Source organism: Hordeum vulgare, chromosome 4H, assembly GCF_904849725.1.
Source record: "Hordeum vulgare subsp. vulgare chromosome 4H, MorexV3_pseudomolecules_assembly, whole genome shotgun sequence".
Classification (NCBI taxonomy): domain Eukaryota; kingdom Viridiplantae; phylum Streptophyta; class Magnoliopsida; order Poales; family Poaceae; genus Hordeum; species Hordeum vulgare.
In genome coordinates, this window is record NC_058521.1 from 117,235,487 (window position 1) to 117,248,036 (window position 12,550).

Sequence of the window (12,550 nt, forward strand, 5' to 3'; positions counted from 1 at the left end):
ACATCAATGGGTGAATCATGTGATGGACTAGACCCAAACTAATAGACGTAGCATGTTGGTCATGTCATTTTGTTGCTACTGTTTTCTGCGTGTCAAGTATTTATTCCTATGACCATGAGATCATATAACTCACTGACACCGGAGGAATGCTTTCTGTGTATCAAACATCACAACGTAACCGGGTGTCTATAAAGATGCTCTACAGGTATCTCTGAAGGTGTCCGTTGAGTTAGTATGGATCAAGACTGGGATTTGTCACTCCGTGTGACGGAGAGGTATCTCGGGGCCCACTCGGTAATACAACATCACACACAAGCCTTGCAAGCAATGTGACTTAGTGTAAGTCAGGGGGTCTTATATTACGGAACGAGTAAAGAGACTTGTCGATAAACGAGATTGAAATGGGTATGCGGATACTGACGATCGAATCTCGGGCAAGTAACATACCGAAGGACAAAGGGAATGACATACGGGATTATATGAATCCTTGGCACTAGGTTCAAACGATAAGATCTTGGTAGAATATGTAGGATCCAATATGGGCATCCAGGTCCCGCTATTGGATATTGACCGAGGAGTCCCTCGGGTCATGTCTACATAGTTCTTGAACCCGCAGGGTCTGCACACTTAAGGTTCGACGTTGTTTTATGTGTATTTGAGTTATATGGTTGGTTACCGAATGTTGTTCGGAGTCCCGGATGAGATCACGAACGTCACAAGGGTTTCCGGAATGGTCCGGAGACGAAGATTGATATATAGGATGACCTCATTTGATTACCGAAAAGTTTTCGGCATTACCGGGAATGTACCGGGAGTGATGAATGGGTTCCGGATGTTCACCGGGGGGGCAGCCCACCCCGGGGAAGCCCATAGGCCTTAGGAGTGCCGCACCAGTCCTTAGTGGGCTGGTGGGCAAGCCGAAGAAGGCCTTGCGTAGGATAAAAGAAAATCAAAGAGAAAAGAAAAAAAAGGGGAAGTGGGAAGGAAGGGAAGGACTCCACCTTCCAATCCTAGTTGGACTAGGATTGGAGGAGGATTCCTCCTCCCCCCCTTCGTCCGACCCCCTTGGGGCTCCTTGAGCCTCAAGGCTAGGCCCCTCCCCTCCCTCCTATATATACGGAGGTATTAGGTCTGATTTGAGACAACTTTGCCACGGCAGCCCGACCACATACCTCCACGTTTTTTCCTCTAGATCGTGTTTCTGCGGAGCTCGGGCGGAGCCCTGCTGAGATTAAATCACCACCAACCTCCGGAGCGCCGTCACGCTGCCGGAGAACTCATCTACCTCTCTGTCTCTCTTGCTGGATCAATAGGCCGAGATCATCGTCGAGCTGTACGTGTGCTGAACGCGGAGGTGTCGTCCGTTCGGCACTAGATCGGAGCGGATCGTGGGACGGATCGCGAGACGGTTCGTGGGACGGTTCGCGGGGCGGATCGAGGGACGTGAGGACATTCCACTACATCAACCGCGTTTATTAACGCTTCTGCCGTGCGATATACAAGGGTACGTAGATCGGAAATCCCCTCTCGTAGATGGACATCACCATGATAGGTCTTCGTGCGCGTAGGAAATTTTTTGTTTCCCATGCGACGTTCCCCTACAGTGGCATCATGAGCTAGGTTCATGCGCAGATGTCATCTCGAGTAGAACACAAAAGTTTTTGTGGGCGGTGATGTGCGATTTGCTGCCCTCCTTAGTCTTTTCTTGATTCCGCGGTATTGTTGGACCGAAGCGGCTCGGACCGACATTACTCGTATGCTTACGAGAGACTGGTTTCATCGCTACGAGCAACCCCGTTGCTCAAAGATGACTGGCGAGTGTCGGTTTCTCCAACTTTAGTTGAATCGGATTTGACCGAGGAGGTCCTTGGATGAGGTTAAATAGCAATTCATATATCTCCGTTGTGGTGTTTGCGTAAGTAAGATGCGATCCTACTAGATACCCATGGTCACCACGTAAAACATGCAACAACAATTAGAGGACGTCTAACTTGTTTTTGCAGGGTATGCTTGTGATATGATATGACCAACGATGTGATGTGATATATTGGATGTATGAGATGATCATGTTGTAATAGTTAATATCGACTTGCACGTCGATGGTATGGCAACCGGCAGGAGCCATAGGGTTGTCTTTAAACTAATGTTTGTGCTTGCAGATGCGTTTACTATATTGCTAGGATGTAGCTTTAGTAGTAATAGCATGAGTAGCACGACAACCCCGATGGTGACACGTTGATGGAGATCATGGTGTGGCGCCGGTGACAGAAGATCGTGTCGGTGCTTTGGTGATGGAGATCAAGAAGCACGTGATGATGGCCATATCATGTCACTTATGAATTGCATGTGATGTTAATCCTTTTATGCACCTTATTTTTCTTAGAACGACGGTAGCATTATGAGGTGATCTCTCACTAAAATTTCAAGACGAAATTGTGTTCTCCCCGACTGTGCACCGTTGCAATAGTTCGTCCTTTCGAGACACCACGTGATCACCGTGTGTGATAGACTCAACGTTCACATACAACGGGTGCAAAACAGTTGCACACGCGGAACACTCGGGTTAAGCTTGACGAGCCTAGCATGTGCAGACATGGCCTCGGAACACATGAGACTGAAAGGTCGATCATGAATCATATAGTTGATATGATTAGCATAGGGATGCTTACCAGTGAAACTATCCTCAACTCACGTGATGATCAGACTTGAGCTAGTGGAATTGGATCATGAACCACTCAAATGACTAGAGAGATATACTTTTTGAGTGGGAGTTTAGCAAGTAATTTGATTAAGTTAAACTCTAATTATCTTGAACATAGTCTAAGTCCACTTTGAATATATTTGTGTTGTAGATCAATGGCTCACGCGATAGTCACCTTGAATTTTAATACGTTCCTAGAGAAAGCTAAGTTGAAAGATGATGGAAGCAACTTTGTAGATTGGGCTCGTAATCTTAAGTTGCTCCTGCAAGCTGGGAAGAAGGATTATGTCCTTAATGCTGCGCTAGGAGATGAACCACCCGCTACGGCTGACCAAGATGTTAAGAACGCTTGGTTAACACGTAAGGAGGACTACTCAGTAGTTCAATGTGCAGTCTTGTATGGCTTAGAACTGGGACTTCAACGTCGCTTTGAGCGTCATGGAGCATATGAGATGTTCCAGGAGTTGAAGTTTATCTTTCAGAAGAACGCCCGGATCGAGAGGTATGAGACCTCCGATAAATTCTATGCTTGCAAGATGGAGGAGAATTCGTCTGTCAGTGAACATGTGCTCAAAATGTCTGGGTACTCAAACCGTCTAGCTGAGCTGGGGATTGAACTCCCGCAAGAGGCTATCACTGACAGAATTCTTCAATCACTGCCGCCAAGCTATAAGGGCTTTGTGTTGAACTATAACATGCAAGGGATGAGCAAGTCACCCGGCGAGTTATTCGCGATGCTGAAAGTCGCAGAGTCAGAACTCCGTAAAGAGCATCAAGTGTTGATGGTGAATAAGACCACTAGTTTCAAGAGAAACGACAAAGGAAAGAAGGGTAATTCGAAGAAGAGCGACAAGCCTGTTGCCAATCCGGCGAAGAAACTCAAAGCTGTACCTAAGCCTGAAACGAAGTGCTATTATTGCAAGGGTATGGGTCACTGGAAGCGCAACTGCCCCAAGTATCTGGCTGATAAGAAGGCAGCCAAAGAAAAATCAGGTATATTCGATATACATGTTATTGATGTGTACTTAACCAGCTCTCGTAGTAGTGCCTGGGTATTCGATACCGGTTCTGTTGCTCATATTTGCAACTCGAAACAGGAACTGCAGAATAAGCGAAGGCTGGCGAAGGATGAAGTGACGATGCGCGTGGGAAATGGTTCCAAGGTTGAGGCAATCGCCGTCGGCATAGTTTCACTTCACTTACCATCAGGATTAGTTATGAACTTAAATAATTGTTATTTAGTGCCTGCGTTAAGCATGAACATTATATCTGGATCTTGTTTATTGCGAGACGGTTACTCGTTTAAGTCAGAGAATAATGGTTGTTCTATTTCTATGAGTAATATCTTTTACGGCCATGCACCCAATGTGAGAGGATTGTTCATATTGAATCTTGATAGTGATAATACACATATACATAACATTGAGACCAAAAGAGTTAGAGTTAACAATGATAGCGCCGTGTTTTTATGGCACTGCCGCTTAGGTCATATTGGTGTAAAGCGCATGAAGAAACTCCATACTGATGGACTTTTGGAGTCACTTGACTTTGATTCACTTGACAAGTGCGAACCATGCCTCATGGGCAAGATGACTAAAACTCCATTCTCTGGAACAATGGAGCGTGCAAGTGACCTGTTAGAAATCATACATACCGATGTGTGTGGTCCGATGAGTGTGGAGGCACGCGGCGGATATCGTTATTTTCTCACCTTCACTGACGATTTGAGTAGATATGGTTATGTCTACTTGATGAAGCACGAGTCTAAAACATTTGAAAAGTTCAAGCAATTTCAGAGTGAAGTTGAAAATCATTGTAACAAGAAGATCAAATTCCTACGGTCTGATCGTGGGGGTGAATATCTGAGTTTCGAGTTTGGTGCGCACTTAAGACAATGTGGAATTGTTTCACAGTTGACACCGCCTGGAACACCACAGCGTAATGGTGTGTCCGAACGTCGTAATCGTACTTTATTAGAAATGGTGCGATCTATGATTGACTTGCCGTTATCATTTTGGTTATGCATTAGAAACAGCTGCATTCACTTTAAATAGGGCACCATCAAAATCTGTTGAGACGACACCATAGTAACTGTGGTATGGCAAAAGACCAAAGTTGTCGTTTCTTAAAGTTTGGGGATGTGATGCTTATGTCAAAAAGCTTCAGCCTGAAAAGCTGGAACCCAAAGCGGAAAGGTGCGTCTTCATAGGTTACCCAAAAGAGACAGTTGGGTATACCTTCTATCTCAAATCCAAGGGCAAAGTGTTTGTTGCTAAGAACGGAGCTTTTCTCGAGAAGGAGTTTCGAGAGAATTGAGTGGGAGGAAGATAGAACTTGATGAGGTTGTCGAACCACTCATCCCTCTGGATGGTGGCGCAGGGCAAGGGGAAACCCCTGTCGTTGCGACGCCGGTTGAGGAGGAAGTTAATGATGATGATCACGAAACTCCGGATCAAGTTCATGTCGAACCTCGCAGGTCGACGAGACCGCGTACTACTCCAGAGTGGTACGGTAATCCCGTCTTATCAATGATGTTGTTGGACAACAATGAACCTGCGAATTATGAAGAAGCAATGGTGGGCCCGGATTCCAACAAATGGCTGGAGGCCATGAAGTCCGAGATAGGATCTATGTATGAAAACAAAGTATGGACTTTGGAAGTACTACCTGAAGGTCGCAAGGCTATTCAAAACAAATGGATCTTTAAGAAGAAGACGGACTTTGACGGTAATGTGACCGTTTATAAAGCTCGACTTGTGGCAAAGGGTTTTTCACTTGTTCAAGGATTGATTACGATGAGACATTCTCACCCGTAGCGATGCTTAAGTTCGTCCGAATCATGTTAGCAATAGCTGCATTATTCGATTATGAAATCTGGCAGATGGATGTCAAAACGGCGTTCCTTAACAGTTTCCTTAAGGAAGAGTTGTATATGATGCAACCCGAAGGTTTTGTCGGTCCTAAAAATGCTAACAAAGTGTGCAAGCTCCAGCGGTCCATTTATGGACTGGTGCAAGCATCTCGGAGTTGGAATAAATGCTTTGATGAGGTGATCAAAGCATTTGGGTTTATACAAGTGGTTGGAGAATCTTGTATTTGCAAGAAAGTGGGTGGGAGCTCTGTGGCATTCCTAATACTATATGTGGATGACATATTACTGATCGGAAACGGCGTGGAGTTTTTGGAGAGCATAAAGGATTACTTGAATAAAAGTTTCTCTATGAAGGACCTAGGAGAAGCTGCTTACATTCTAGGCATTAAGATCTGTAGGGATAGATCAAAATGCCCGATAGGACTTTCACAAAGCACGTACCTTGATAAAGTTTTGAAGAGGTTCAAAATGGAACAGTCCAAGAAGGGGTTCTTGCCAGTTTTACAAGGTATGAGATTGAGTAAGACTCAGTGCCCAGCAACTGATAAAGATAGAGAGCATATGAGCACCGTTCCCTATGCTTCAGCCATAGGTTCTATCATGTATGCAATGTTGTGCACTAGACCGGACGTTAGCCTGGCCATAAGTATGACAGGCAGGTTCTAGAGTAATCCAGGAGTGGATCACTGGACGGCGGTCAAGAATATCCTGAAGTACCTGAAAAGGACTAAGGAGATGTTTCTCGTATATGGAGGTGACAAAGAGCTCACCGTAAAGGGTTACGTTGATGCAAGCTTTGACACAGATCCGGATGACTCTAAGTCGCAGACCGGATACATATTTATTCTTAATGGGGGTGCGATAAGCTGGTGCAGTTCCAAGCAAAGCGTCGTAGCTGATTCTACATGTGAAGCGGAGTACATGGATGCCTCGAAGGCAGCTAAGGAGGGTGTCTGGATGAAGCAATTCATGACAGATCTTCGAGTGGTGCCGAGCGCACTGAATCCAATAACCCTGTTTTGTGACAACAGGGGTGCCATTGCCTTAGCAAAGGAACCACGGTTTCACAAGAAGACCAGACACATCAAACGACGCTTCAACCTCATCAGCGACTACGTCGAGGAGGAGGACATGAATATATGCAAAGTGCACACGGATCTGAATGTGGCAGACCTGCTGACTAAACCTCTTCCACGGGCAAAGCATGATCAACACCAGAACTATATGGGTGTTAGATTTATTACAATGTAATTCGCATAGCGATGTGAGGACTAGATTATTGACTCTAGTGCAAATGGGAGACTGTTGGAATTATGCCTTAGAGGCAATGATAAATAAGTTATTATTATAATTCCTGTACCAAGATAATCGTTTATTATCCATGCTATTATTTTATTGAATGAAGACTTAGATACATGTGTGGATACATAGACAAAACACTGTCCCCAGCAAGCCTCTAGTTGGCTAGCCAGTTGATCAAGGATGGTCAGGGTCTTTTGACTATGTACAAGGTATTGTTGCTTGATAACTGGATCACATCATTGGGTGAATCATGTGATGGACTAGACCCAAACTAATAGACGTAGCATGTTGATCTTGTCATTTTGTTGCTACTGTTTTCTGCGTGTCAAGTATTTATTCCTATGACCATGAGATCATATAACTCATTGACACTGGAGGAATACTTTGTGTGTATCAAACGTCACAACGCAATTGGGTGTCTATAAAGATGCTCTAAAGGTATCTCCGAAGGTGTCCGTTGAGTTAGTATGGATCAAGACTGGGATTTGTCACTCCGTGTGATGGAGATGTATCTCGGGGCCCAGTCGGTAATACAACATCACACACAAGCCTTGCAAACAATGTGACTTAGTGTAAGTCACGGGATCTTGTATTATGGAACGAGTAAAGAGACTTGCCGGTAAACGAGATTGAAATAGGTATGCGGATACTGACGATCGAATCTCGGGCAAGTAACATACCGAAGGACAAAGAGAATGACATACGGGATTACATGAATCCTTGGCACTGAGGTTCAAACGATAAGATCTTGGTAGAATATGTAGGATCCAATATGGGCATCCAGGTCCCGCTATTGGATATTGACCGAGGAGTCCCTCGGGTCATGTCTACATAGTTCTCGAACCCGCACGGTCTGCACACTTAAGGTTCGGCGTTGTTTTTTGCGTATTTGAGTTATATGGTTGGTTACCGAATGTTGTTCGGAGTCCCGGATGAGATCACGGACGTCACGAGGGTTTCCGGAATGGTCCGGAGACGAAGATTGATATATAGGATGACCTCATTTGATTACTGGAAAGTTTTTGGCATTACCGGGAATGTACCGGGAGTGACGAATGTGTTCCGGATGTTCACCGGGGGGGGCAGCCCACCCCGGGGAAGCCCGTACGCCTTAGGGGTGCCGCACCAGCCCTTAGTGGGCTGGTGGGCAAGCCGAAGAAGGCCCCTGCGCAGGATAAAAGAAAATTAAAGAGAAAAGAAAAAAAGGGGAAGTGGGAAGGAAGGGAAGGACTCCACCTTCCAATCCTAGTTGGACTAGGATTGGAGGAGGATTCCTCCTCCCCCCCCTTCGTCCGACCCCCTTGGGGCTCCTTGAGCCTCAAGGCTAGGCCCCTCCCCTCCCTCCTATATATACGGAGGTATTAGGTCTGATTTGAGACAACTTTGCCACGGCAGCCCGACCACATACCTCCACGTTTTTTCCTCTAGATCACGTTTCTGCGGAGCTCGGGCGGAGCCCTGCTGAGATTAAATCACCACCAACCTCCGGAGCGCCGTCACGCTGCCGGAGAACTCATCTACCTCTCCGTCTCTCTTGCTGGATCAAGAAGGCCGAGATCATCGTCGAGCTGTACGTGTGCTGAACGTGGAGGTGCCGTCCGTTCGGCACTAGATCGGAGCGGATCGTGGGACGGATCACGGGACAGTTCGTGGGACGGTTCGCGGGGCGGATCGAGGGACGTGAGGACATTCCACTACATCAACCACATTTATTAACACTTCTGCTGTGCGATCTACATGGGTACGTAGATCGGAAATCCCCTCTCGTAGATGGACATCACCATGATAGGTCTTCGTGTGCGTAGGAGTTTTTTTGTTTCCCATGCGACATTCCCCTACAGCACTACCCATAGCTAACTACGGAAGGTGTTGTTCAAGCTGCAAAAGACTTGGCCGGCCGAGGAGGAGGACACAAGTCTTGACATCACACACCCTCTGGGAGAGGTATGATAAAATTTCAGTACTTGTGTTGAGGTATTGCCTTTAATGAGTCTCTCAACCTTTTTTCCTCCGTATTCATAGATTTGGCTGGAGAAATCCAAGCACATCGACTATACGGCACCGCTGCCCGTGGGCCCTAGGATGGCTTTACTAATGGCTCTTGATAACCCACAAGTATAGGGGATCAATTGTAGCCATTCTCGATAAGTAAGAGTGTCGAACCCAGCGAGGAGCTAAAGGTAGAACAAATATTCCCTCAAGTCCTATCGACCACCGATACAACTCTACGCACGCCTATCGTTCGCTTTACCTAAAACAAGTATGAAACTAGAAGTACTTTGTAGGCATGATAGGATAGGTTTGCAAAAAAAAAAAGAACACGCAAATAAAAACTAGGGACAACTAAGATAAAGAAACAACTAAGTTGGTCTTAGTAGAGATCTTTTTGTCACAAGAAGGTTATTTGTCACTAGGCAATCGATAACTAGACCGGTAATCATTATTGCAATTTTATATGAGGGAGAGGCATAAGATAACATACTTTCTCTACTTGGATCATATGCACTTATGATTGGAACTCTAACAAGCATCCACAACTACTAAAGATCATTAAGGTAAAACCCAAACATAGCATTATAAGGTATCAAGTCCTCTTTACTCCCATATGCAACAACCCACCTACTCGGGTTTATGCTTCTATCACCCAAGCAACCCACCGTAGGCAAATCATGAAGACATTGCAACACCCTACAGCAGGGATCCCTCATGCTTGCGCGACACGGAGAGGACCATAGGACATCACTAATAATAAAACATGCAACTCAAACCAACCATGATCATCAATCAAACCATAGGACAAAACGGATCTACTCAAACATCATAGGATAGCCATACATCATTGGGAAATATTATATAGTGTTGAGAACCATCTTTAAGTAGAGATTACAAGGGGAGAAGGGGTGTTACACCGCTGCATAGAAGGGGGGAGAGTTGGTGATGACGGCGGCGAAGTTGTTGGTGTAGATCGCCGTCACGATGATGGCCCGGCGGCATTTCGGTGCAACCGGGGGAGAGGGGGAGAGAGCCCCCTCCTTCTTCTTCTTCCTTCCCCTTCCCTTAGATGGGAGAAAGGTTTCCCCTTTGGTCAATGGCCTCCATGGCGGCGGAGGGGAGAGAGCCCCTCCGAGATTGGATCTCTCTGTTTCTTTCTGTTTCTGCGTTTTTATGCGTTCCAGATTCTGGAGTTTCACCGTTTCTTATATTCCCGGAGATCCGTCACTCTGAATGAGCTGAAATTTTAACACATTTTTTATCCGAATATTATCTTTCTTGCGGTGAAAGAAGGGCACCAACCTCCTTATGGGTGACCACAATCCACCCTGGCGGGCCATACCCCCAGGTTGCGCCCCTCTGGCTTGTGGGCCCCTTGGGCACCGCCTTTTGTTGATTCCACTTCCCAAAATTCACATATATTCCAAAAAACATGCAACAAACAGGAACTGGCACGGGGTGACCACAATCCACCCTTGAAGTTTTTATCATGTTTGGACTTTGTTTGATATGGATTTTTTGCAAAACAAAAAACATGCAATAAACAGAAACTGGCACTGGGCACTGGATCAATATGTTAGTCCCAAAAATAGTATAAAAAGTTGCCAAAATTATATGAAAGTTGTAGAATATTGGCATGAAACAATCAAAAATTATATATACGACGGAGACGTGTCAGCATCCCCAAGCTTAATTCCTGCTCGTCCTCGAGTAGGTAAATGATAAAAAAGATAATTTTTGATGTGGAATGCTACCTAGCACAATGTTGATCATATAATCTAATCATGGCATGAATATTAAGACACGAGTGATTCAACGCAATAGTCTATCATTTGACATTAAGACAATAATACTTCAAGCATACTAATAAAGCAATCATGTCTTCTCAAAATATCATGGCTAAAAGAAAGTTATCCCTACAAAATCATATAGTCTGGCTATGCTCCATCTTCATCACACAAAGTATTAAATCATGCACAACCCCGGCTTTAGCCAAGCAATTGTTTCATACTTTAGTATTCTCAAAAAATTTCAAGTTTCACGCAATACATAAGCGTGAGCCATGAGTATATCACTATAGGTGGAATAGAATATGGTGGCGGTTGTGGAGAAGACAAAAATAAGGAGATAGTCTCACATCAACTAGGCGTATCAACGGGCTATGGAGATGTCCATCAATAGATATCAATGTGAGTGAGTAGGGATTTCCATGCAACGGATGCACTAGAGCTATAAGTGCATGAAAGCTCAAAAAGAAACTAAGTGGGTGTGCATCCAACTCGCTTGCTCACGAAGACCTAGGACAATTTGAGGAAGCCCATCATTGGAATATACAAGCCAAGTTCTGCAATAAAAATTCCCACTAGTATATGAAAGTGACAATATAGGAGACCCTCTATCATGAAGATCATGGTGCTACTTTGAAGCACAAGTGTGGAAAAAGAATAGTAGCATTGCCCCTTTTTTCTTTTATCTCATTTTTTCTCCTTTTTTTGGTGGGCTTCTTTGGCCTCTCTTTTTTTTGTGTGTGTGGGGGGGGCTTATTTGGCCTGTTTTATTTTTCATAAAGTCCGGAGACTCATCCCAACTTGTGAGGGAATCATAGCTTTCATCATCCTTTCCTCACATGGGACAACGCTCTAATAATGATGATCATCACACTTTTATTTACTTACAACTCAGGAATTACAACTCGATACTAGAACAAAATAAGATATTATATGAATGCCTTCGGTAGTGTACCGGTGTAAGTGCATCTAGTGCCCCTTAGTGATTTTGGTGGTTTGAAGACTTATAGGTTAAGTATCTAATGTGTCCATGAGTGTACACAAGATCTATAAGTTGTTGAGGAGTTTGAAATATTCGATGAATATCGACCCCTAAAAATGTAAATCTTCGGCTGAAGAAATTGGTCTGAAACTGAAGAATTGAATCGTGAAGAAATTGCGATGAAATTGATATTCCTCATGAAGATATTGAAAATGAGGAATTCGGTGTGTCCTGAAGAAAATCAATTTGAAGACTTTGAAGCATGAAGATTTATTCTGCCTGTTTTATTTTCTTCACTTTTGAGTCATAGGAACACCATACTATTAAAGGGGGTCAAAGTAACACGTCAGAATGAATTTCCTCATGATGCTCAACCCAAGCCTAATCCTACCAAAAGCCTCAAGTGAGGAATATGAGAGACATGAGGACTCTCACAGTTGAGGGTCCCGACCGTTATCGCAAGTCGCGCCACATCACTGATCTTATCCACACCAACGGTCATATTATTTAAGGGCATTAATGTCAAATCATGTCGGGATGCTCCAAGGCTATAAATAGCCGCCCCCCACAACCATTAGCTGGTTGGCTGCTCCATTGCAAACTGACACTTGTCATAAGAGCAACCCAAATTCCTCAGAGTCTTCAAGAGTAATTCATCAGTGAGGAAATACCCCCAAACACCAAACCACAAACCAAAACCAAGTGATTGAGCATCACGGAATAAGTTGTTCGTGTGTGGAACTAAAGCCTTTTACCTTTGAGGACTGTGCATCCTCCAGACGGTTAGGCGTCATGGTCTAGAGCAATCCAGCAGTCAATTGTGGACCGCTAGGTGACCAAGTTTGTGAGGGTTTGGAAGTCTACCCTAAAGACTTACCACGAGTGTTGGGTGAGGACTGTGTGTTCTTAACTCA